Source organism: Pelodiscus sinensis, chromosome 5, assembly GCF_049634645.1.
Source record: "Pelodiscus sinensis isolate JC-2024 chromosome 5, ASM4963464v1, whole genome shotgun sequence".
In the NCBI taxonomy this organism is placed as follows: Eukaryota; Metazoa; Chordata; order Testudines; family Trionychidae; genus Pelodiscus; species Pelodiscus sinensis.
The window spans coordinates 28,646,611-28,674,344 of NC_134715.1; the positions used below are offsets into that span (position 1 = coordinate 28,646,611).

Sequence of the window (27,734 nt, forward strand, 5' to 3'; positions counted from 1 at the left end):
CTGAGCCTCCCTCCCCCATGGCTCTGGCTGGCTGGGGGAAGGCTGGGGCTGATTTTCCTGCTTACTTGGGAGACTGTGAGGGGTGCATTCACACCCTTGAAGTCCACATTTACAAAAAAAAGCATCATCACCCCAGAAATTCCTGTGTATGAGCCTGCATACACACACTCCTTCCCCCTCACAGGTATTAACCCCCCCCCCCTTGTTTTATATGTACCATACCTCACTCTCACTCCATTTCTTGTCTACTACATACATCCACTCTATAGTCATCTCTCTCTCTCTCTCTCTCTCTCTCTCTCTCTCTCTCTCTCTCATACATACACATTCCCCTTCTCTTTCACAATCACCCCACAGAGTCTTCCTCCCACATATCCCATTTTCTGATCCACTCAATACCTAGTTAATTTCTTCTTGTGTGAAGATGTAAGAGGACTTTAATTCTGACTTCCCTTTCATTCATACATGGCCGCAGTCTTCCAAAAGGCTTGAGCTCAGGCCAGGTCTACACTAAAAGGGAAGGTCAAATCAAGATATGCAATTCCAGCTATGTTAATTATGTAGCTGGAGTTGACATACCTTGTTTCAAGTTCCCCGGCTGTCTCCACAGCAAACCTCCCATCAGCTTCCCTTACTCCTTGCAGAATCAGGAGTACCAGCCACTGAGAAGGGCACCCTCTGAGTTCAATTTAGCAAATCTTAACTAAATTCGCTAAATCGAGCTTCAGAAGATCTATCACTGTAGTGTCAATCTTCTGTTTAGTGAAGACATGGCTGGAGAGTCAAGAAATGTCACTTGAACTACTGGTTGGCAAAATACAGGTTGAACCTCTCAGGTCTGCTGTCTTCAGGACTTGATTGGTGCTGGATCAGGGGAGGTTAATGTTAGTAATTCTAGCAGCATTACTAACACTTCCACTGTTTACTTGGCTCTTAGAAAACATTTAGGGGTAAAGTAGAGCTAAATAACAGCAGAGAACACAGAGCCTAGACTGGTGGCTGTAGACATTCTTTATGGGACCATGGGAAACTTGGCCTACCCACAATAAGTGGACATCCAGCTAACTAACTAAACTCAGGCCGGACCACAGATGTTACAGGACCAGAGAGTGACGGACTAGAGAGGTTCAACCTGTAGTACAGGTTGTACTTCCCTTAACTGGGACTCTCCAGTCCAGCAACATCCCTGGTCTGGCAAGGACCACGGATGTTCCTGGACCACAGAGCCCAGGAACAGGAATGTCTCAGTGGGGCAGGCGCGTGGTAGGGGGGGGACTGGTGACAGGGCTGGGATCCCAATCTTGGGCTGGGGGAGATGGACGGCATGGCGGGAAGTGGGGAGCCAGACAAATCCTCCTTGGATAGGTCCCAAGCATGTCAGACTAGGGAGGTCCAACCTGTAATAATATATTTTTAAGAGAACACAAGAGATTTTCTTCTGAACATAGTTATTTCAGCAATTGTATATCACCTCAATAACTAGCATTTATAAAATGTGGATCATCCCAGATTTTCTCCTTTGAGCATGTTAGGATTGTGTATTCATGGGGTTTCCCACCCACCGTACCCTTCCCTGCCCTCGTGCTAATGGGCAGGAAAGATTGAAACAAACATGACTTTCGTTCTGATGTCTCTATTTTTTAATTTTTATTTATTGTTTTGCTTAGGACAGAAATGACGGGACAGATTATTTGTTTTAAAGTGTGATTGAATGCAAGCTCCTGTTTAAACAGGATGCATATCATGCTGCCAAGAGGACTCTGACAAAACTGAACATAATTGAAAAGGAAACATGATTTTGTATCTTGATGTGGTCTTTATTATTTTATTTATTTTTACTAGGGACTGTTTGTGTGTATGTGTGATTTCTCAGCCTTACATTGACATCCTTTTTTGCATTTGTAAATATTCAGGCTAGTACATGCCTAGCACTGACTTTATGGGCGCTGGTGATCGTAAGCTGTCCATTGTGTTGTTAAAGGCAAATCTGAGGTCTGTTTTAATTTTTAAAAAACCACATAATCCATGTGTTTCAAAAACGGCTTTGTTACTGAGAGGATGGGCAAAAAGCTCACCAGCTTATAGTTCATGCTATGAAGCTGTTCCTTTCTTAGTATCAGATGAAAGGGAGTCCACTAATGATGTTTATCCACCTTAGTCTTAAATATGAAAGGGATTCTGCTATCATTAGACACTCCAAAAGAAACACTTTTAGAACATCAGCCAAACTGGGAGAATGGGGTGGGGTGGGGGGGGAAGAAAGAGAAGGAGGGAAATAGGTATTATTCTTATTGCTGCTGCCTCACCATCTGCTTACTAGATACATTAGGGCTCTCTAATTATTCAGCACCATCTAGTGGTAGATGCTAATACAGTAATTCTAAATTCAGGCTACAGCAAAACAAGACCTTTTAAAAATTGGTTAGTATTTGGCGTAAACACAATGACACTTTCCGTTCCTGTATATAATCTTTAATCGATGAGGGAGTGCTGTCAAGTGATTAGAGCAGGGTGACTAGACTTTATGATAAGCGGATGCTATTCTGCCACCAGCTCCAATTTGTGTGACCTGGGGCAAGTCACTTAACTTCCCTGTACTTGCATTTAGCTATTTGAACAATGGGTGCGGTGATACTTCCCTACTTCCTAAAGATGTTGTGAACCTTAAATAACCTCTGCAGAGTCCTTTGAGATGCTTTGATGGAAGGTGCAATATAACGTGTTATTGCAAAGTCACATCTTGCACAGGCGGTGCCGGCCAGTGGTAGGGGATAAGGTAGGAACACTTCTTTAACTTGCCTGATATCCACTGGAGTAGGTGGGATTCTTGAAGGAACAGCTGGCATGTATTCTAGAACCACCAGGGGAGCTGAAATTCTGGGAAGATAATGGGTCAGGGTGCAGTGCAGCTGCTTAACATCACACCTACTGACTGCTCTGAGCTGTGCGGGAGGACTGACCTCCCATGGAGCAGGCTAAGACTTAAGGGACCACAAATGCTGGGGATTGGGGCCTGTATGTCTATTTGAGGTTAAAAATTAATATGAGATTTTTGGGGGTGGAGTGGGGAGGCTGTCTCCCCAGTAGCACTCAAATATAATAGTCTCTGGGAATCATATAAGTCATAGGGAACCTGGATCCAGCCCCCGAATTGCCTGGATCCAGCCTCCGAGGCTCAGCATTGGGGAGACCATGTTGGCGCTCCTGCTCCCCTACCCCTCACCTGCGGGGATGGAGCATACAAATACCACTAGCTTGGGCCCCCCCCATGGCTCTGGTGTGTGAGGGGAATGTGGGGAGTGTCTTTCTCCTTCTCAGTCAGGAGCTTCTAATTTTACTTCTCACTTGTGTGCGACCCCCGACTGATTTTTCTGTGGGTCAGTGGCCCTTGACCCAAAAAATGTTCCTCATCCCTGATGTAAGTATTTGATTAGGGGCCTTTTAACATGTAGTGATAGGAACGGCCTTTCCTTTGCATCTGTAGCCATATAATTGAGTGTACTGAATTTCAAAGTTTTCTTTCAATGGGAACATATCAATGGATCATGTCAGTCAGCAATTCAAGGGTTAATTTGGTTAATAGCTATATCTTGGGTTAAATAAACTCTGAGGCCCTCATAAAATGATTCTTCATAAAAGAAAACTCTCTTAAGAAGTCACATAGATAGCATTGCTATTTTGCTACCACACATGTCCTGAAGAACAAAACATCTACGCAAAATTCTTTTTTTTTTTTTAATGTACAGTGAATGTTAATCTTCAGTTGAGTTGATAGCACTGGAAAGGGAAGTTCTCTGTTTAGTCACAGAACATGAGCAGTATTGATGAAAATTTCCCCACAGTATCCCATAAATGTGCCTTAACCTTAACCTAGTGGAAGGAGTGTTGCTCTTCATGGTACTTTCAGTTCTTGACCTATTCAATTGAACTGTCAACAAGGGTACCTGTTTGTGCCAGATGCAATGTCATGTGGACATCTGTCTACTGGAAACTGGAAAGAACCCCTGAGTTCATTTCCCCTAGTCTGCAAAACAGCTGTTAGAAGATCATAGCTGTTTGACCATTGGAATAACCAAAACTGGATTAAATCTGAACAAGGCATACTGATATAGACTCTGATTCAACAAGGTATTCCAGCTTGCATATAAAAGCATTGTGAGTAAATCAGGCTCATTGTGAAACTCCCTCTCACATCCATCTGGTTTTAGACAATGCCAAAAACAAAAGAATTCCCTAACCTACAAAATGTCATCAATCCCATGGCCCAATTGGGAGGATTGTACAGTATCCACAGATAAGATCTTTTTGAATGTGGTGGATCATGTATTGTCACCTCTTTGGCACACTGATGGTGGCATTTCAGTGCTGGGAGCTATTGATTTGGAGAGCTTGCTTTGAGAGAGAAATATTTCATTAAAGAGTACAAGTGTATAGATTCCAAGACCACAAGAGGCCATTGTGATCCTCTAGACTAACCTATACAGAAAAGTAGGGATGTTAGTTACAGTGTAATTGAATAGTTGTGTAACCACATGAAATCTTAGAGTTATACAATTACTCAGTAGTCTCCAGGGAAGGCCTGAGGAAAATATGGCCTGTGGATTGAATCTAACCCACCACGCCACTAGATCCAGCCCGTGGACACTGCAGGAGTCCCAGGTAGGCTTCCCGCTTGCCTCGCCCCATCTACACGCTGCTCAGAAACGTGGCTCCAGGGCGGTTTCACTTTAAACACAGAGCCCAGAGAGGAGGGGGGAAGCATTAGGAGCTGTTCCCGCCCCCACCACAATCCCATTGGTCGGCTTCTGGCCAGAAACTGGACAATAGGAGCTGCCTGTTTCAATAACAGGCAGCCACGAAGCACAAGGAGCTTGTACCTATTCACAGAACACATGGCTACAGCCTGTGCAGGAGTGGGGCAGGCAGGGAGAATGATTCAGGAACATTCTGGCTGGTAAGTCTCCTGGTCAGAGGCTACCTCTGACACCCCAGCCCTTCTTTCCCCAACCCTCTGCCCCCCTACTCCACATACCCAAATCCTCTGCCCCACTTCTGCACCTAAACCCCCTCCCAAATCTGGCACCCCAATTCCCTGCCCCAAATGACAGTCGCCTCCTGTCCTACCTCACAATCCAATCCCCTGCACCCTCTCATGTGTCCCAATTCTCTGCCGTAGGTCACAATCCAAACCCTGCACCGAGTCCAGTGCCTCAGGTCACAACCATCTCCTTCACCCAAACTCCCTCCCTTACCCCTTACCTCCTCCATTAATACCATGGAAGAGTGTGGCCCTCAAACACTTTCCAAATTCTTGGAGTGGTCCTCCATCAAAAATATTGCCCACCTTTGCCCCAGGGGCAGGGCTGGCAGCCAGTGTGTTCTGACCCCACTCCTGGGGAGCCACCCTGCACTGCTGCCTCTGTAGCAGTGTGGGTGGCAGGTAGCTGGTCTATGCGGGCAGCTGGTTTCTAAACTGGCTCCCGTCGCTGACCAGCTCCCACCTGCCATACCATGCTGCTGCTTCTGATATAGAAGCAGAAGCGCAGGATGGCAGCAGCCCCTGTGTGCGGGGGTCCGAGCTCCCGGTGGACAGAGGCTGGTCCACCTTCCACAGAGCAGCCTCTGTCTGCAGTGGGTCCGAACTCCCTGCAGACAGAGGCCGCAGACAGAAGCTCCTAGAGAGGGAAGGGAGATTCATGGCAGCCTCCCGTACTCTCCCCCACGCTGCTGCCTCTGATAAAAGCAGCAACGCGGTGTGGGGGGAGGAGGGAAGGAGGGCAGGCTGCACCATGGAGCTGGTGCTGGGGAGAACTGGCTTTTAAGACGGCACTGGCTCATGTCCTCCCTCCTTCCCCCCGTTGCCTCTGTCGGAGGCAGCAAGGACGGGGCAAATGGGTCTGTGGAGCTGGCAAGTGCAGGGAGCCTGCTTGAGAGCTGGCTCCCCATGTGTATTGTCTCCAGCCTGCCCTCCTCATCCTCCACTCTATCAGAGGCAGCAGTGTGGGGGTGAGGGGATTAGGCAGATCTGGTGCTCATAGGGAGCCTGCTTAAAGCCAGCTCCTCACAGGCACCGGCTCCCACTATCTCCCTCTTGCTGCCTCTGTATCAAAGGGGGGGGGGGCGGGAGGAATGCGTGTAGTTGATAAGATTAATCTATAAGCCAAGATTTATCGGTTAATCATGTAGTTGATTACACATTGAATCCCTATAGCAAAGGCCATAGAACTTCCTCCAAATTATTCCGAGAGCTTGTCTTTTAAAAAACTTCCAATTTTGATTTTAAAATTGTTGGTGATGGCAACCCCCCCCCCCCCATGATTCTTGGCAAATTGTTCCCCCGTTTGAACTCAGTTAGCTTCAGCTTCCAGCCACTGAACCCTGTTATACCTTTCTCTGCTAGACCAAAGAGCCCATTGTTAAATATTTGATCCCCGTGTAAATACTTACAGACTATATTCAAGTCACGCCTTAAACTTCTCTTTGTTAGGCAAAATAGATTAAGCTCTTTGAGTCTCTCACTATAACGTGTGTTTTGTAATCTTTTAATCATTCTCATAGCAGTTCTCGGAATCCTCTCCTGCTCTTGAATTGTGGGTTCCAGAAATGTACAGTGAAATCCAGCAGTGGTCTCACCAAGGCCAAAACAGATGTAATGTAATTGTTCTACAAACGCTAAAGATTCCCCTGTTTATGCATCCCAGGATCACATTCGCTTTTTGGACCACAGTATCACATTGGGAGGGAGTCAGCTGATTGTGCACTTTGACCCCCAAATCATTTTGTAAGTATGGCCTTCATTCTATGTTCTCTGATGCGTACATTTACATATAACCACACTGAAAAGCATATTATGTGCTTGTGCCCAGTTTACCAAGTGATCCAGATTGCTCTGTATTAGTGACCTGTCCTCTTCATTATCTACCACTCCCCCACACAAAATTATTGTGTCCTCTGCTAATTTTCTCTGTGATGACTTTTGTATTTCCGTCCAGGTCATCAATTGAAAACGTTAAATAGCAAAGGGCCAAGAACCGATTCCCTAAGAGGTTTCCACTGGAAACCCAACCATTTGATGACAATTTCCTGTTTACAGTTACATTTTGAGGCCTATCAAATAACCAGTTTTTGATCCAGTAAATGTATGAAACCAATATGAAATTAAAAGGGAAAGAGGCAGAAAGTTCTCATTTCCCCAGTCTGAATGAGTCCTGATTTGTAGGCCTTCGGGGCAGGCTTCAGGTGCATCTATTTATGTGAGCTGCTGTGGAGGGTGGGTTTTGATGAGGTTCAGATCTGTGTGAGGTGAAGGGAATTTTGTATTCTGATGGCTGTTTCAATTTATTTTTGTATTCTTTGTAATTTTAGGGCTGGAATGCCTATAGCCTTGAACAAATGCCGCTAGTTATTTCTACAAAAATCTCCCCTTCAGCAGGACCTCTCACCCAATCAGGGTTGTTATTAATTGGTTTCTACGTTCATAAGGTGTTTTATTTTCCAAAAGGTTCATTGTACTTTCTTTGTATCTTTTAGATGAAAGGAAAATCAATTCCTTAAATAAGCTGGTTCTTTCAACAGTTTATGTTTAAAGGACGTCTCAATGTAAATAAACCAAAGAGGAGCTGTACTGGATAAAGCCTAATTGCCAGCATTTCCAGACATATTCTATGGATAGTTCAGCTCTCTAGATCAGCCAGAAGTGTTTGGGCACCCAGCTGAGTTATAGGTTACTTCTGATATGTCTGTCCTGTTTGTCATGGCCTCAGAAGGTTTGAGATTCAAACAAGCTCCCAGTAGTTTGAATGACTGTGAAAGCACCATGAGTCTTCATTGTCAAGTAAGTTCCCTACCCTGCAATTATCTTCTTGTGGGAAGGTGCAGTGGCCTGCTGTCTCCTTTGCCTCACATCTTACATCATCAGGGGAGAATGGCAGGTCTGACTCCAGTGTCTACAGGGAACATCTCCCCTCCTCTTAGGAGAAATGAGGGGTGTCAGGTTCTCTCAGCTTTCCATCAAGACCTGATCCAAACACTATTGAAATCAGTGGCTGCAATAGGCATTGGGTCTGGCCCCAAGTAAGGAAGCAGGTTTAGCCTCAAGGATTCACACCTCTGTTTTTCTGATGGGTTTGGAAGTGGTTGGGGCTTTTTTTTTTAAATCTCTAATTTTCTTGTGGCCCACTTCCCTTCCCTGGTGCCTCCTCACTGAGGACCACTCACATCATATGAATGACAATAGCTGTTGGTCACTGATAGGGAAAGCAGATAGTTAGCTTCTCATAGGCTGTGCACCCACAATGATTTTTTAAATACATCTGTGTGGGAATGAGGGAAGGGTCCAGAAGTGTCAATGGAGAAGCGATTAAGTATCCGGATGAGCCTCTCTCTCCCACTCATTGGCTGACTGCCGCAAACCAGAGAGCATTTAAAATTCTTTCCTGATTGACTGACAGTCAGTGTGCTGGAAAATACTTTGCCTCCAGGTCTGACTTTGACAGTGTTTTGGGGACCAGCAATTGTGAAGGCTACTTTTGCCTTCTTTGGGCCTTCCCTCAATCTGGAGGAGGATCTGAGTATGTTTAGTACATGATGATTAAATGGCTTCTTCTCATTTTTTTTCTTTCATTAGGTTCTTGGATAAGTTTATCGGTTATTTACCTTAACATGCTAGGCTCTTCTTCATCACTGTGCTCCCTATAATTAAATTTTTGTGCACAATTCTACAGATATTAATAAAGACCAAACTATTCAACAGATGTCACAAGTAATTATGAGGTACCTGTATGCATGTCTCCATTTGTATAGAAGTAGGGCTTCAGAATGTTTTGGTTGTAGTCCTAATCCAAATTTACTTTACCAGCCTCAGGTGCTTGCAGAACCACTTATCTCTGATCCTAGATTATCTCAGTACAGGGATTTCCTATGTTACTTTCACAATGCCAGAAGCACTTGTCAAATGGAAATAGGACCTAAGAGAGCTACATGGAACAGCACCACCTGGGGTTGCCTGTCTCTGCCTGTGGGCTACTCTTGCTTCACCTGTACAAGAAAATCCAGAGAGAGCAAAATTAGAGTATTAGCAGCAAATTCAGTACTGATTGTGAACTCTTTAGTACCCAAAACACTGAGGACAAATCCTCAGCTGGTATAAACTGTCATATCCCCACCGCAGTTAATGAATCAATGATGATTTACACCAGCTGAGGATCTGCAGTAGGAATTTTGTGTATGGACCTGCAAAATCAATTTGAAATTCTCCTCTCCTTTTTACAACCAGTCTAATTTAAATAATACTCAGAATTACAAATTGCCAGTTAATACAACATACATATGAGGAATGCTAATAGTTCTATAACTGTATTTGTTTTCCTGTCTAGGAGATATCATTTTTAACTTAATGTCAGCTATGTGCTGTAGTTTCTTTTTCCTTTAAGCCAATATTACACAAATCTGTCAATGGAAAATATTCTCCACGTTGGACATATCCAACTGTTATAAACTCTAATATCCCCTTCTTACCTCCCATGAATCAGTTTGGAATTTGATAGAAATGTAGCTGTGTTAGTCTGGCTACATAGTCCTGTTTTTTGTTTGGAATTTGTGTTTGTGTTTCTTAGAGCATGAATTTTGACACACCATATTTCTTCTGATTATCTTCTGCATTGCACAGGACTAATTCCATTAGGGTTGTAAAATCTCATTTAATTGGTTAACTGGTTAAACATGTTTTACTGGTTAACTGATTGAAAGTAGGATAGGCAGAGCACATGGAGCAATCCCTCCTGCTTCAGGCAAGGGCTTGGGCAGCTCCTGCCTGCAATGCACCCCTGTCCACGGTGGACCACCTGGGGCTGGGTCAGCCCTCTGCCCTTGGTGGGCAGGGAGAGGCTCTAGCCCCCCACAGGTTAACAGGAATTGGTAAGCATCACCCCTCATCTGCCAAATCCTTTGTTCAGGACCAATCCTGAGGGTGTTGAATCAGCGAGGTCCAACCTCTAGTATATTTTCTGAACCCTTTCCAAGGCCAAAATATCATTTTTGAGGTGAGGAGGCCACATCTGTACACAGTACTGAAGATGTGGGCGTACCATAGTTTTATACTTCCCCTCCTCCTTCTTCCCCTGGCTTTCCCCTTCCAGCTCCCTCCTCCCAGGTTTCCCCTTCCCCTCTCCCACCCTCTCTCTTCCCCTCTCCCACCTCCTTTTCCCAGTCTCCCCAGAGGTTCCCCCCTCCCCCAATTTCTTAAATATAGAGAGTTTCTATTTTTGACCACACATGTCCTTTATTTTTTACATCAGGAAGGGGGGCTAGGGAGAGGTAAGTGGAAGGAGGTGAGGGAGGAATGGGGCATGAGCCCCCGATGGGGAAGACTGGAGTGGCTCTGCTGGCTCCATGGGGTGGAAGCTCTCCTGCAGGGCCTCCTGGATCCTGACAGCCCCCCGATTGACCCCCCCGCATGGCAGCCTGCGGCAAGTGCAGCCGGGCTGAGGGCCGAGTGCTGTGGTGTCCCGAGTGCGGGCACGCAGGGCACTCCAAGACAGGACTGCTTTGCTGTCCCTCCTCGAGTTAGACAAGCAAGCAGGGAACCCTGAGAACTGTCTGTCCAGGGTGGGGGTCGGGTCCCTTTAAGCACAGTCCTTGGCTAGCCTGAAGCAGCAGCTCCACGCTATAAGTCCTAACCTGATGCCCTGCCGGCAGTCGTTCCGGCCAGCCTTAACTTCGGTTCAGGGTCCACTCAATGTGGACATTCTATTTCGAATTAGCAAAACACTAATTCGAATTAGTTTTTAGGTCTAGATGCACTAATTTGAATTATCTTATTTCGAATTAATTAATTCGAATTAAGTTAGTTTGAATTAGTGCTGTAGTGTAGACACACCCTTATTTCTTTTCTTTTCTTACTTCCTTCAAACACATTTGGGATGTGCTTTATATAACATAGCTATGGCCTACAAGTTCATTCAGATAGTGTCTTTACACCTTCCTTTTGGGTCACCATTGACCCATAGTTAGAACAACCATCATTACTCATCCCAAGTCAACTAGTAGTTAGAAGTAGAGCTGGTTAGACAATTTATGATCAATGAAATATCATAAAAATACACAGTTGTATCAAAGACAAAACATTTCACAGAAATATATCTGTTTCATTCAAGTTTTTGTCTGGAAGGTTTTTAAAGTTTAGAAGGGTATGTCTACACTACCCCGCTAGTTCGAACTAGCGGGGTAATGTAGGCATACCGCATTTGCAAATGAAGCCCGGGATTTGAATTTCCCGGGCTCCATTTGCATAAGCGGGGAGCCGCCATTTTTAAAACCCCGCTGGTTCGAACCCCGTGCAGCGCGGCTACACAGGGCTCGAACTAGGTAGTTCGAACTAGGCTTCCTATTCCGAACTACCGGTACACCTCGTTCCACATCGTTCCACCTCGAGGTGTACCAGTAGTTCGGAATAGGAAGCCTAGTCCGAACTACCTAGTTCGAGCCCCGTGTAGCCGCACTGCACGGGGTTCGAACCAGCGGGGTTTTAAAAATGGCGGCTCCCCGCTTACGCAAATGAAGCCCGGGAAATTCAAATCCCGGGCTTCATTTGCAAGTGCGGTATGCCTACATTACCCTCCTAGTTCGAACTAGGAGGGTAGTGTAGACATACCCGAAGTCTCTCTCTGGTCACTTCTGAAGAAAGAAAGAGACAAGGTTGAAAACTCAGGTTTTATTCTCAAAACAGCCATTCTGACTAAATTCTGTTTCATAAAAATGTTTGAAAAGTTTTGATTTTGTTCCAAAGTGAAGGTTATCATAAAACAATTGTGTTGTTTCCGCAGAGCTCTTGAATAAGCTACATCATGCCATTATTAACTTGATTCCTGCCTGGCCCCGCTGCTGTATCAATTTGCACAGCAAACTCAACTAGACACCTAATTGTTCACCAAATGTCTTCCTTCCTTCAGAGCATCATTCATGGCACTCACCCTGCTACCTTTTGCAGCTTCCTCAAAGGTGACCTCACACCAGTGTATAAGGGTGCTAAGAAAGGAGGCAAACTATATACATCCTCCACTTTTCATCCTCTTACTTTAAGATGCTTGGAGCATTTGGTCTAAAACACTTCTAGCTGACATGGGCCTGAGAGCCGAAATCCTCTGCTTGCTTGAGAGTCTGGGCATTCCATTTGGCAGTGCTATCATTTGCTTGCCAAGACATCAGCTGACAGCCAGTGTATTTCTTGGTGATTATTACACAATTCAATTCTACCGTGAGACTACTACACTCACTTAAAAGGTGAAACAATAAGGCTCCAGGACTGCATCACCATGAGTATCTCTCTGCTGGCAATATACAGAAATTATGTGTGTGTATATAGGTGTGTGTGTGTGTGTGTGTGTGTGTGTGTGTATATAATATATAGACAGACCTCTGTATTTCCTGGAAGTTGGAGACGTGCGCAGAATTATTTATACCCAGGTTCTTGAGGCCATTGACTAATTAAATTTAAGAAATTACCAACAAAGAAAAGTTCAAAACTAGATGCTACCTAGCAATCAAAAAAGAAAGTAACTCAAACCTAAAAAATACACATTCATAAAAATGCATTACAGATATATCATGTTATAGTAGTAATTATTTTTAAATTATTATTGTAATTTACATTTACATTACCTTTAATTTAAAATTCTGCTTCATATAAGGACAGACTCTTTATATTGATGATATCTATTAGAATATTATGGTTTCTAATTCTGCTGAATATCTGAAGTACATACACTTCCTCTTTAATTTCACAGATATGAGAATACTGAACCGTAAAGGTACATAGACTACTTGAAAATCAAAAATGTCCAACAATGTTGTACTTAAAATTATTGTAACTAAAGGAAATTAGTAGGGAAAATGTTTTCCAGTTTGTTTATTCTGTGCTTTTTACAACACTTTGTTGTCTAGTCCCATTTTAGTCATCTTTTGTCTAGTTACTTTGTCACTTACTGAAAAGTCTACTATAAACATCAGCAGGAGAGCTGTGAAATTTTTCTTATATATATAATAAGAAAATTGTGGCACTTTTGCTCTGACAGAGGGTTTCATGGTATGTGAAGGCCCATTTTTCCTCTCTAAAATGCCTTTCTTTACACAGCTGCTACATGACTTTTTTTTCCTCCTGAAGTGACAAATGTGACCAAAAGGTTTTCAAAGCTCAGTAAATCAAGCAAGTCTGCTTTCAAGTGGAGGTGGACCTTCAACAGCATGTGTGAGAGAAAAGACATCTTCTTATCTTCCACAACAACATATACACAGCCAGTAGGGGTCTGAAAGTACATAATGTAAAATTTAACACCTGCTGTCACCACACTCGGGCCCTGTACTAGTGTTCTTAATTTGCTTATACATTAGCAGTACGTGGGAATTGCTAATGCATTAAGCAATCAATCTTATTCTTAGAAAAGAGTATCTCTGTCTCTAGCAAAGCCTCCTCACCTGCCCCAAAGCCACCTCCTTTATCTATTAGACCTGGTCAGAAAATATTTTCTGTTTATAATTTCAAAAGAAAAGAAAAAAAATGTAATTTCCCCCCTAAACCTGGAATATTTCCCAAAAAAATTGTATTTAGAAAAACATTTAAGCCTTCAAAAATGTTTTCATTTTTTTACTGAAATAAAAGGAAAATTTTTGATCAAAACCAAATCTTGTGGGCCCTGTAGGATTAAGTCTTTTCAATCCTTCTGCAACTTTTACGGTCTCCATTTGACAGAAAGTGCTGCCCACCTACTCGATCAAGAGGAATAGTTAGTTTAAACCCAGCCTTCTTCTATCAAAAGCTCTTTCTTTGCCTTATGGTACCTGGAAGAACCCAGTTTGAACCATTACACACAAGCCTCCCCAAGGGGTGGCATCCCTCTGATGGAATTTATAACCTACACAATTCACCTCAATGACCCTGAGCTATGTGACACTCCACCCCCGCCCGCCCCAACTTGCATATCACCTTGGCCCACAGTGATTATATAATCATTCATAAACTTGATGCATTAGGTTTCCCCAGAGATACTTCATGTGGTTGCACTGTCTGTCTCATATCCCTATAATGAAGTGGGCGTGCCCAGGTGCTTGACCTTTGTTCTAGTAGTGGAACCCACAGGTTTATTCCCTGGGTGGCATGAGAGCAAATACCTTTCATTATTTCAAATGGCAACAGATTGCATAATACTTATTCTTCTCTATAGCCCTGGGCGTTGTAGCATAACCTCAGTTTGACCACCCCTGCCTTTTCCCTCTCCACAGAGTGAATCAAGATGATTTCTCCATCTAGCTCAGCATCCTTTACATTCTCACAGATCATCATGCTCAGAATAGGTCAGCAAACTTCTGTCCCTCCAGTTCTGTCTCCAGCCTCATCAGTCTCTCCTGCATTGTCCCCAACTTTTCTATTCCAGCTGCCACAATCTTGCCATCACTGATGGACTGTATGTGGTACCATCTACCGAGTCCCCTGCATGCTCTATAGATACAGCCCTCTGCAAACCCATAGATAGCCAATTTATATCCATGGGTATCCGCAGCTAATATTTTCATATATGGATGTGGATGCGGATACAAATTTTTGTATCTAGAAACCTGTAAATGTGCAGATATCTGCTTTATATCTGTGGGTGTTCACATCCGTGGATGTCAGTGTGGATATCCGCAGCTCATTTTTGTAGATACAGATGCAGATACCAATTTTATATCCGCACAGAGCTCTGCCTATAAAAGGGAGCGCTCCTCATCACTGGTTTGGAGGAGGCATTCTATCTTGTCTCAGGTCATCTGAGCACAGCATGGCTCACCATCTCCAGCTACTTCAGCTGAGCAGCTGTTTAGATGCTATTTTTTCCAGTGGTTTCTAATTCCTGTTCCCATATCTTTTTGCTTTCTTTGTGTGATTATGTGATACTTTTTCATTCTGTAGTATTGCCTTCACTGCTGTTAGAACTTGACGATAATTCATCACTGTCATATAGACCCCCCTTTCACTGCCACCCCTAGTAGCATCAAGAGATGTTGCATCAAATTCATCCCTTACGTAAATCCTTTGGCTTTGATGGAGTCACACTATGGAACAATTTGCCCATTAGGTTTTGCAAATGATATTTGCATCATTGTAAATCTAGTAAATGGCAAAAATTTGATGCAATACAAATATCAGTTAAATCAATGGGAGCTTGGTCTGGATGTCACTGGAAATTTTGTGTTAGGTCTGCAGAATTAGAAACAATTAAATTAGTGAAATCTGTTTTGTTTGTTTCGCATTCAAAAATTCTGCACAGTGCTCTTGGAAAGTTTGGTCTATAACAATTCATAGATTAGCCTAGAAGACTATCCATCTGCCAACACTTCTGAAATACTGTATTATGTGTTTCAGTAAACTGCCCAAGAATAAAGGTCATGAGCCACTGCTGCTTCTCCTGGTCACAGTAAAAAAAAAAAAAAAAAAAAGGAAACCCAGTAGCACATTATCTCTGCCATCTTGAGCTGCAGACTTTAAAATACTTCCCCCATCTCTGTCCCCATAACTTCCCCCATCTCTGTCCCCATCTTTTGACTGAGATCAAAAGACCGTAGCACTGTGCCATTTGTACACCTCCATTTGTGGGAGCAAAGTCCGGCACTTCATCCTCAACTTTTGTACTTAGTTATCTGAGGCATGTGGTCTTAGTAGATGAAAGTAGGAGTTCAGAGCACGTTTCCTATGCATTGGCTTAATCGTTTATGTGCTGAAGTCTTGTGCTCTGCCCTGCTTTTTGGTTGAAGCAGCTTTTGTTAGTTTACTACAGTATCAAGATACAAGAGCACAATCCATGTTTTCCTGCACAGCGTGTGCAAATACTTGCTACCTCCTTTTGCCATACACACAGGAAACATGTAATTATCTACCAAACAAAATGCTAAACAATAGGCCATTTAGGTCCAGTGCTGTACTTGTTTATTGGGGGAGAGTAGGAGGTAGGGGAAGCCTCTTCCTCACACAAAATCTAAAGCAACAACATAGCAAGATCTATTCATCCTGCACAAAAGAAGAAGAAATCCCTAGAAGAAAACCTCGCTGTCACAACCCCAAAGTCTTGTCTCAGCTCCCAGCAGCTGTGACACCCCTGTTCCTTTTCAGAGCGGTATTAAAGTATGTGCCACCATGTGTCCCAGGTCCATCATGTGGTAGCCTATCCTGAGCAGCAGAATTACTGGAATGGAGGATGGCTCTATTGAAGTCCCTGGTGAGGGCAAGATTTAGCCCTTAAGAAGAAAATGTCAGTCATAATATAAATATGCGCATTTACTTTGTGGATTAGTTAGTCTTGTTCCCATCAAATTCTCAGCAGCAGCCTTATTAACATGCACAGCTTTCTTTTTAACTGGCACAAGAAGTACAAGGCCTCTAGGAAATATAGTTTAGACAAACTTATTTAGACAAACTTACACACACTTATTAGGTGTGTGCACAACTGGTTAGAAAATTGTACTCGGAAAGTGGTTATCAATGGTTCACAGTCGAGCTGGAAGGGCATATCAAATGGGGTCCCACAGGAATCTTGTCCTGCATCCAGGTCTATTCAGTCTCTTTATACATGATTTTGAGAGTGACACAGAAAGTACATTTCTATAGTTTGCAGATAACAAGCTGGGAAAGACTGCCAGCGTTATGGATGACAGAATTAGAATTCAAAATGATCTTGACAAACTAGGAAAATGATTTGAAATAAATAGTACAAAATTCAATAAGGACAAGCACAAAGTACTACATTTTGGAAGGAATAATAAATTGCACTTTGACAAAGTGTACCAATCCTACACTGAGACTGCAAGAGTCAACCCTGTTCACTTGGCTGAGAAAGCCCCACCCGCCTCAACTCTGCTGGGTATGCTCCAACTGCAGGCCTGACTGCAGATGGAGAAAGGAGTGTCAGGCTAGTTCCTGGGGAAGAACCATCTGCACAACAGGATGCTGACACCAGCCAGGGAGAGACCAGTGCAGGCAGATTAGCTGGCCTGGTACACAACTAAGAGAGGAGAGACGGAGAACCCAGAACTAGAGTCAGACAGAAAGTCAGGTAGGAAGAGACCCAGGGGAGCTTTGTGGGGAATGGTAGCCATACCAAAAAAGCTTGGTCTGTTTTGGTGGGAGTACTGCCAATCTAGGGGCAGGCAACCCCACCACCAAGTCCTGGCTTGGGACCCGATGAAAGGAAAGAGATGAAAAAGGGGGATTGATAGAGATCTACAAAATCATGACTGGTGTGGAGAAAACAAATTAAGAAGAGTTATTTATTCTTTCCCAGAACACACAAACTAGGGATCACCAAATGAAATGAATAGGTAGCAGATTTAAAACAAATAAAAGGAAGTACTTCTTCACACAACACACAGTCAACCTGTGGAACTCCTTGCCAGAGGACATTGCGAAGGCTAAGACTATAACGGGGTTCACAAAAGAGCTAAATAAATTCATGGATGATCAGTCCATCAATGGCTATTTGCCAGGATGGGCAAGGATGCCTTAGCCTCAGTTTGTCAGAAGTTGGGAATGGCTGGCAGGAGATGGATCACTTGATGATTACTTGTTCTGGTCATTCCCTCACGGGACACCTGGCATTGACCATTGTCAGAAGACAGAATACTAGGCTACACGGACCTTTGGTCTGACCCATTATGGCTGTTCTTATGTACATTTCTATGATTCTTGTTACAAATATGTTTACTAAGCAAAAGTCTGAACTGGTTCCACAACTTTTCCTGTTGCAAACAACCTTCTTCAGTGCAAGAAAAGCATCAGTACAATACAAAATGCAGTACCTAGCCCTTGTAGTGCATAAGTTTTCCCCACTAAGTCACATGCTGGAGTTGTGCTTGGGTTCATAGTGGGATTTTTTCCAATTTCTTGCTTAACTCAGCAGGCTTGGGAGTGAGCTGGTTCCATCTGAAGAAAGAGAGCATAGAAAACTGGCTGCTATTGCATTTTCTTACCACTGTTTTGTAAGCTCTTAGAAGTGTAGCATATTTAGTTAGTAAGAAAATTGCCCTGGAGGATCTTATGTTCAGAGAAAAATATATAATCTGAGGCATGGTATCCTGTATTATTAGTTTTTTGCCTCAGAAAGTTGTCTGAGGCAAGAAGTCACAAAACCAAACCAACACAAAATAATTGACTTCATGCTAAGGAGCGTTTATTTTGCAGCATTTCATGTATAGAGTCAGACTGTCCCCTTTCGAATAAGGTTGCACAAGGTGAAAAAATACTTCCCTATCGGGCAGATTTTGAAGCTTGACATGCCATTATATGTTCATGAATGTTCAGTATTATCAGCAATCAGTGGGTTTAATTTCTTTGTGTTAGATGGAAAGGATATAAGGAAGAGACTGTATTTATCCTTGGAAGGGTAAACATCCCTTACTTCTGACTACTGAAGATCCACAAACTAGCAGACTACTGTCCATAACCACAGCAAGCAGCTCAAGTGAGAGATCTGTGTGGTGCAAAGATCTGGTATCAGATGGTCAGCAGATGGTAACAGCAAGAGTCTGCATCCAGTTAGTAAGAGAAGAGATGAGTGAGGAACAGGAATGCAGTTATGCATGCTGAGAGTGAGAAGAAGCAGTAAGAAGACAGTAGAAGTCAATCAGCAGGGTTCAAGGAGATATAGGTGTGCTTCTGCTAAGTTAAAGTCTTTTTGAACTGCTTTCTACTCAATGACTGTACGATGCCTAAACAATGGAACCCCAATTTTGTTAGGGCCTCAAGGTGTTACTGTAATACAAACAATAGTCACTTCAGTCAGTTACAAATGTGCACACAGAAACTTCTGCTTGTGGCCCATATTTAATAGTTATTTTTACAAATCTGTGTAGTGGGGTAGATGTGAATAACTTCGTGGAGTAGGATTATTAAACTGATCAAATATCAGTGTCCATGCTCAAGAGAGTTTACATTTTAAAGGCATGAGCTAGTACAATGTGCAACAATATAAAATGGAACAAACTGGACAGGAAGATGGGGAGAGGTATTGTATTAAAGCAGGGAGGGGTGACACAGCAGAGCTCTGCATCAACAATCCTCCATTAGTGTAGGATTCATAGAGGAGCCTGTGTCTGTGGTACAAATTAGAACATCTCAGAAAAACTAAGCCCAGTGAGGGTGATCTGTGTTGCAAACTCCAAACATTCAACTATCATGAGTCAGGCCCCTTAAAAATCAAAAGTTTTTATTTAATGTTCGGTTCTTTCTTGTTGCTTGAGTCTTCCATGTGCTCTAGGGTCCCAGTTTCAAGCATTTTTGTGTGATCATGAGGGCTAGAAAGTTATTTTTTAATACAACCTGAAATTTTCATATAATCACCAAACACCATGAGACTGGTGATTAAAATCTCAGGAGTTGGCAATCCTGGGTGATTCTCTTCCCATTGACACCAATTTTACATCAGTTTAGTCCTGCTGAATCCAATTGAGTTATTCCCAATTTGCTGCAGTGTGAGGCAGAGGAGAATCAAACCCATTACTCCCGAAGAGTAGAGCAGGAAGACAGTAGATACATTAAAGCTTCAGTTATTTTTGTCATGTTGGCTCAGCAAGGAAATGTGCTATCCGTTGCCTAATTGGCACTGGAAACAAAATCATGTGCAAAAGCTATTCAGCTGGATGGGGGCTATGAAGCTAAAAAAGGGCAGGGAAGAAGAAGATGAGAGCAGACAATTGTTTTGTAACTATAGTCCATAAAACCCTATTGTCATTTAATCATTCTGATATGTCTATTGAAGTAAAACATGTGGAACGCAGGCCACAGAGCACAACTTTAGTCCTGTGATCCTTATGGATGCATATGGTTCCTTTAAGCAGCTGTTCCACAGGTGTAAGGGCATGATCCTGATCTCATTGAACTCAGTGGCAAAAATCACGTTCTAAAGTCTCTAATATGACATCTAGTGTATTTTATTACTAGCATCTTAAGAGGTCGGTCACAACTACACCGTGCTGCACATGGAATTGCATTAGACACAGCATCCCAAGCTGCTTTACAGTATGGTCTCATAGTACCTCTTTCCCCATTCATAGTGAAGAATAGGGTATAAACACTATGCCTTTAGTCATACCACAATTTTTATTAACTACCTTCACATTTTTCCACCTATATGTGCAATGTGCATGCTTAACATGCTTATTGATACGAAGGCAGAGACATAAGGGCAGCATAATATCACTTCTGTTTTCATGGATTGTTCCAGTTTTTCCTTGACACACAGTGCAATTTTGTTTGTTTGGGTTTTTTTTTTTTTCTTTTTGCGCTCTGCGTGACATAGACAACACAGAACAATTAAGCCTTGATGTTAAATCTTCACCAGAAGAGACACTAATGCCCCTCTCTTGCACCAGATTCTCCTCCGATGTAAACGCTGGTAGCTCCATCAACTTCCATGAAACTGGCCTGATTTACATCAGCTGAGGGTCTGGCCCGTTGTTGTCAGTCTCTTTTGCATGATATTACCACACTGAGTTAAAAAATAACAACCAAAAAGAGGGAGAGGGGGAGAATACTTTCCTCACTGGAAGAGTCTAAAATTAGTGTCATATGGCAAGATTTCAATAACTTATGTTACTCTGGGTTAATGTCTTCAAATAGATCCAACCCAAACAGACTATAAGCTTTGGAAACAAAACAACTAGGCTTCGTCTACACTGGCATGATTTTCCGGAAATGCTTTTAACGGAAAAGTTTTCCGTTAAAAGCATTTTCTGAAAAATTGCGTCTAGATTGGCAGGATGCTTTTCCGCAAAAGCACTTCTTGCGGAAAAGCGTCCATGGCCAATCTAGATGCAGTTTTCCACAAAAAAGCCCCGATCACCATTTTCGCGATTGGGGCTTTTTTGCGGAAAACAGTACTGTGCTGTTTATACTGGCCCTCTTGCGCAAATGATTTGCACAAGAGGGCTTTTGCCCGAATGGGAGCAGCACAGTATTTCCGCAAGAACACTGACGATCTTTCATGAGATCTTCAGTGTTCTTGCGGAAATTCAAATGGCCAGTGTAGACACAGTGTGCCTAGTGTCTTGCTATTCTGGATCACTGGGATTTATTCTCATTCTAGTTAAAGTTTTAAATAATCTTCCTTCTCTCCCTTTTTCCTCCACTCTGCAGATGTCTCACCCAGGCTTCTCTACCACAAAAGCTGGTCACAACTTTTAAATTCTTGAAATTTCAGTAATATTTTGAAATTTGAAAAATATATGGGAAAATTTGAGACAAAATACTTGAAACTATTTCTCTTCTCCGCCCCCTTCCCTCCTTTTTTGAGCTGTCAACATCTTTTGAATTTTGAAATGTCAAATTTGAAAAGATTGCAGATTTTGAAGTATCAAATTTCTGAAAACCTGGGCAGAGGGGAGAGAAATAATTTATTTGCCCCTTACATTCAACAAGCAAATGACCACCCTTTGTGTCAGGGCCTGAATTGCCTGTTCAATTCTGTGCAGTCTTTTCTACTTAATGTTTTTATAGTCAATGTTTCTCACAAAATGTTGGCATTATTCTGATCTCTCCAGAATGATGGACTGACTTGACCACAATCTAACACACCCAGGAATGTAACAGAGATGAAAGCTAATGAAGGGCATTCGCAAAGCAGTGTGTGTGTAACTGAAAACCTCTCTTCCTCTAGGACACTTAACTTACCACTCCCTCACAAAACAGTTTTTTGCTTGTATAAAATAAAAATAACATGAGCCTTGGTAGTTTCAGGACTCACATTGATTCCAGCTGTAAAATCCAACCAAATGAACAAAGAGACCATTCTATTTCCTGCAGCTTCTGCATTTAAAATGGAGAGCTACTGTACAATAACTGTTAGCTCTTTGATCTCACAGACACACCTTCTGAAAGTAAACAGAGGTAAATAGAAAGCACAAGGGTGGAGATCTCAGTTTGACTTTTTTCTCAAGAGTTTAATTGAATCACACAGAGACTTCTATTCTCACTATTATAAATCCCTAAAATCAAAGGAAAGTGAGAAGTGCCCATGTATTTCCACTGGTAATTAATTTAAAACCTATAGGACAAAATCTGTTTTCATATACACAGTTGTAAGTAATAGGAGTTGTGGGCTTGTGTCCAAAGGCAGAATTTGGCTCCCAAAATGGAAATACAGCCCTGCAAATAGAGTAACCAATAAATAAACAGCTGAAAGAATATACTGTGTCCCTTTCTGCTTATTACATCCTGTCTCCTCTCCTTTTTGGTCAGGGTATTTAGTTCTTAAATATCTTCATTTGTCTCGCAAACTTGAAAAGAATGTTGATCTATTAGTTGGTGCTAAAACTAGGAGCAGGAGTCTGTGCTGTACCTATAAGAAATGCAGCATAGAACTCACAGCCTGGAGGGAAGAAAGGCTTTAAACCAGATGTGATAGGGTGGATTCTGAACTGAGCATGGAGTTTCTTAAGAGAGAAGAGGGCAGGGGACTTTAAGCCCAGCATTGATGAGAGTCAGTTAGGAGGAGGAAGAGCTGTCCTCTGGGGTGAGAGAGAGAGAGAGAGAGAAGTCATCATGGTGTTCTGAGTCTGGGGCTGCCAGGCAGGGAAATGTCCCCCAGTTGGGGCGATGGTTATAAGCTGTGAAAACGCTGAGTTGGAAAAGGGGGGAAATCTCAGGTACATGTTTGTGTGGGCAGGTGTGAGGGGGGAGTTAATTTGGGAATAGCTGAGAAGGCACGAAATGGGATCTGGGGAAAATGTTTGGGTTGAGAGGTTGAGTGCAAAATGGAGTTGGAATCAAATGGTGGATGAGGGTGTGGGCAAATTGGTGGTGACTTTGTGTGTGGAAGGCTACCTGGAGAGGAAAAGGTTGAGAGAAGGAGAGACTGGTTAAGAGATCAGAGGGAAGAATGCTTGTTCTTTCGTTTGCTGCCCTTTACTGTAAAGTGTACCAGGTTTTCATCCTGAAAGGAGAAGGAAACCCCTTTTTCTTCCCTTCTTCCTCTAAAATGCTTGCTTTTGACACCCTTTTCCCCCTGACTAATATCCCAGTAGATGTGAGGGTGGCATGCGACCTACAACACCATCAATTCTTCTGAGCCTTAACTGCCACTGCTTCTCTCGGTTCCATAAATACACATTGTGTTGAAGTGTTTTCATGGAGTCAAGATGTAAAAAGTAAATATATCAGACTTCATTTCACAGTAATGACCTTATTGCAGCTATTAAAATCTACAGGCAAAAGCTAATGTTCAGACTCTTAAGGAGATGAAGTCAATGAGGCTTTTGCTTGAGTAAGGGCCTCAGGAGACCAGTAGAACCTTCTTCTCCACTCACTGCATCTCTCTTTCTGAGTTCCTGAACAGTGTCCCATCTGATCTAGCTATTATGTGAAAAGAAATGATAATGAGGCATTTGGTAGAGTATGTTTGTGTGGTCCTCTTTAAAGGTTAAGACACTGTTTGTTCACTAGAATAGCCTACACCTCACATCCTCATGTGTGTCCCATTAACTTGACAATGAGAGCATGCTTCCATCCCACTTAAATGATATGACATATGGTATTTAATTCAAAACCGTGGATATTAAGAGAAGGCTCAATATTAGCATTAAAATGAGTGAACTGATTTTAGTCTATGAGTAATGGCTATGCAGTTTGAGTAAGTGTTGCCGACTCTTGTCCAGTGATACTAGCAGAACCTTAATGAGAATGTGGCACAAGTATCACTTAAGATGTGCTGCACAGATGCTCTTCATTACATTTTTGTAACTGTAAATTGTATTAAACTCAAATAGAAATAGAGACAAACATGTCACATCATGACATTTTTACATTAGTGCATTTTGTGGCTTGAGGTGTTTTCAGATGCAGCCCTCAAATGATATGTCCCAATAACATAGATAACAGCTAGTGGATGGCTCACCTGTCATGCAATAATGAGCAGCCATTTTGTCACCTTCTGTTGTTTCTTGTACCCTGAGGCATGTTAGAATGCAGTTTCCTTGATAAAGAGATTAAAGAACAGAAAGCTCAGGTAAAAGAAGAACTGAATCTACCTCCTGGCCTCATCTTTCTCATCTTATTTTAAAATTATTACTAATGGGAACAGATTATGTTGATTAGTGAGCAAGTACTCACGAGTAGTCTTTTTGACTTGGATAGAACTACTGTCAGAAACTCCTCAGTGATTTGAGCAAACAGCTTACAATTAAGCCCTTAACAATTAGACTGGCAAAGTATGTTTTTATGTCCAAAAGTGGAAAATATGCATAATACTGACTCATCAATATAGACAAAATTCTGAGGTCTTCACTGTTTTTACTTGACTTTTATTTCAGGCAACGGAAGCTTGCCAGAATAAGGGCTGTGTAAAACCTGAGTAAGACCTCAGGCTTTGGCACTATACGAATATGTTTATTTTTCTAATGTCTTCCATATGGGAATCTCAATGTTCATTAATAACATTAAGCTTTGGAGCACTCTTGTGAGGTTGAAAGATATTACTTCCCCCATTTTACAGACAGAGAAGCGCAGGCAGAGAGAGTTTACAAATGACTTTTCAAAGGAAGCCTCAAACTCTGGATGCTCATTTTGAAACCCCTCATATGTCTCAGCTAGACCCTCAGAAATGAAGTTAAGCAGAACTAGTGGAGACTTCTGAAAAGGTTGGCCACATAGGACCTAATCACAAGAAGTGCTAAGTACTCATGATTTCCAGTGGTTTCAGCCAGAGTTGTGGATTTCTGTAGCCAGATGGAATGCTGGTGTGGGTATTTGCACAGAAAGTGCAGAAAAGAGTAGGCAGAGAAGTAGGGTTTATAATATTAGGGTGAGGGAATGGTGAGCATGTATCGTAATAATAACAATAACAACATGAAGGTATTTCATGCTAACCCTGTAATAAATGTATTATGGGGTATTAATTTGAGAGTTCAGAGGAAGACCCCTACAGTTATCGCTGAAATAACTTTAATTCATACATCTTAATAAATAGATCAATTTAAAAAAATAGTTCCAACTGCGAAGTTTTCTGCCAGATTTCACTCTGGGACGCAGCTTATAAAAGTTTTAAACCTCCACAAATAAAGCTTTGTAGTGGAAGTGCTGACAGGTCTTCTATTACATCCTTGACAAGTCACCACAGTTCAGTGAGTATAGAAAATGATAATGTACTTTTGCATGACTAGTGGGCTCAGCTTTGAAATCCTAACTCAGGCTGTGTAGACATTCTGGAACAAACAATATCTGACCTCGCATAGCAGTTTCCTTAGAATAACTAGTAAGGGGAAATTTTCATATACAAGTAAACTTGAGAAATTAGACAAGTTAAGTTAAATGAAAAGAAATATTCTTGGCCGATACTCCGCTGTGACTGAAGAGTTGATTTGGAGACTTACTGTGACAAGAATCTATCTGCATGGAGGCCCAAGAGAGGAGGGTCTCAGAGAACTTCCATTTCTTGCCCACAAGTCCATCTCTACTGACAGGCACAACACACGACCATGTAGAGTACTGTGAAATGTGGGGCACCAATTTGCCCCAAATGTCATGGTGCCTTATGCAGCCAGCTCTAGCCTCCAGCTCAGTGCTGATCCAGCCATTCCCCAGGCCTTTCCCTGCAGGGCCAGCTCCCGCTCAATATGTAGAGGTGAGCGACCCTTGTGGGATGGATGACTGAGCAAGAGGCAGCTACGTACAGAGGAGCCGATGGCGTGCACGGGCCCCTGGGCAAGGTGGTGGTGGTGGGGGGGACTGGTTCTGTGCTTCTAAAAGGGGTGGGGCCTCAGGCAGAGCCCTCTGCACCACCTGGAGCGCCCCCACCCCTACCCTGCAGCCCCAGAGTCTCAATGAATGTACGGTGCAGTAGTGGCAATTTAAAGAATTCAGGGCTCCAACCTCTCCCATGGTAACGGTAGAATTGTCGGGCTCCAGGGCAACTGTGTCCTTTGTCCTGTCTCTCAGAAGGCCTGACTGGGTAGCAGGAGGCTAGAGAGAAACAGCGTTAAAAGTGCAACTTCTTTCCAGCTGGCTGCAAGATGGCCTGCTGCTTCTTCAGCCCATGCTCCCTCCTAGCCTGCTCCAGGTTGGCAACTCCTCTGGACTGGATAGACCAAACATATCAAACATCATTACAGTAAACGGCATCTGGTCTGGGAGAACTGTCAACTCCTTTCCTCCACAGCTTCAGCCCACCCTGAATGTGAGTGTGTAGGTGATAACCCTGCTTGCACACCATGGAATTGCAGTCCTTGCACTGCCTTGAGCCAAGGACTGTTTGAGATTAGAAAGAAGAAGGTGTGGAGGAAAGAACCTTGTTACCATGTGATGATCAGACAGAAGAAGACGACTTAGTGTTGGGAATATTCCCAGAGCAGGCCCACAGAGAGTACATTCCTTTTCACTTAAGACTAGGGTTAGTGAGGCTAGTGGTTCTGAACCAGGGTACACAAAGGTCTTCCAGGGATACCTCAACTCATCTAGATATTTGCCAATTTTACAACGGGCTACATAAAAAGCTCTAGTGATGTCCATACAAAATTTCATACCATGACTTGTTTATACTGCTCTATATATTATCCCTTGAAGTGTAAATGCAGTGTTTATATTTCAACCAATTTATTTTATAAATATATAATAAACATGAGAAAGTTAGCAATATTTCAGTAATTGTTTTTATTTTTATGTCTGTGTAAGTAAATAAGTAAGTTTCTAGGTGAGGAGCACCACAGGGAGACGCAAGACAAATCAGACACCTGAAAAGCGTACAGTAGTCTGGAATGGTTGAGAACCACTAAGCTAGGCTAGGTCAGTGGTCATTGCACTCAGACAGTAGTAGATCCTACTATGACACAGACATTGGCAAACTGAAGAAAGAGTCTCCACAAATTAGCCTGCCTTTTGGATAGGGTCTCCATGAGCCCCAAACTGCCACTTTGACATTGTAGGTTTCATGTACCAGCAAGTATCATATGTCTGTTTTTCCTTGTATCTTTCATACAACATATTAGGCCAAATTGTGCTCACAGTTACGCCACAATAGCTTCACTGAAATAGATCTGGTTGCTCTGTAGCTTGTCTGAGAGCAGAATTTGGCTCCTAGTATCCAGAGTTTTTATCTAGGTCACACCATGAAATCTGATATTTTCACTTTGCCAGACTTATCAACTGTATCAACTTTTGCCCCATGGTTAATATAGGGCTCTGCTCACAGCAAAGTGACCAGCAGGAGGAAACTAACCAGACAGTCTGAATGACGACTGAGAGGGAATGAAATAAGCCTGCTCTGGGACAATGCTCTTTCCTGCTTCTGGAAGTTCCTCTTGTTTTCACATTGGCTTCTGCATCCGGTACTTTACCATGATCCTCTTTCACATCAAAGCATCTCTCCCCAGGCTGAACATGTAGGGGCACAACCTTAGTTTCCATGGGAAAGAATCTTAACCCAAAGGAAAGGGAAAGAAATGTTTGGTTTAGCTACACTTAACATTCCCCCTTCTGTATAAGGCTCTCTCTCTGTTATTTCTCTCTCTCTCTCTCTCTGTTATTGCTCTCTCTGGTTCCGTGGGTGTAAGAACCCATTCTTTACAGCTCTCAGGCCCTGCTCTCTATTGTGGTGTTTGAAAGACACTGTGAGTAATTTTTCTCCCATCCAGTCTCAAGTAATGCAAACATATAGCAGAAAGCATGCTAAAATCACTGGGCCAAAATTAACCCTTGTTGTCACCACACTCTAGCCAGTGATCTTACC

General features: G+C 42.7%; 1 long non-coding RNA gene across 1 annotated transcript in view; it reads left to right on the forward strand.

The window, feature by feature from the left end:
- Window positions 1–27,734, forward strand: part of LOC142829403 (uncharacterized) — a 56,281-nt gene that overhangs the window by 22,734 nt on the left and 5,813 nt on the right. The window lies entirely within an intron of this gene.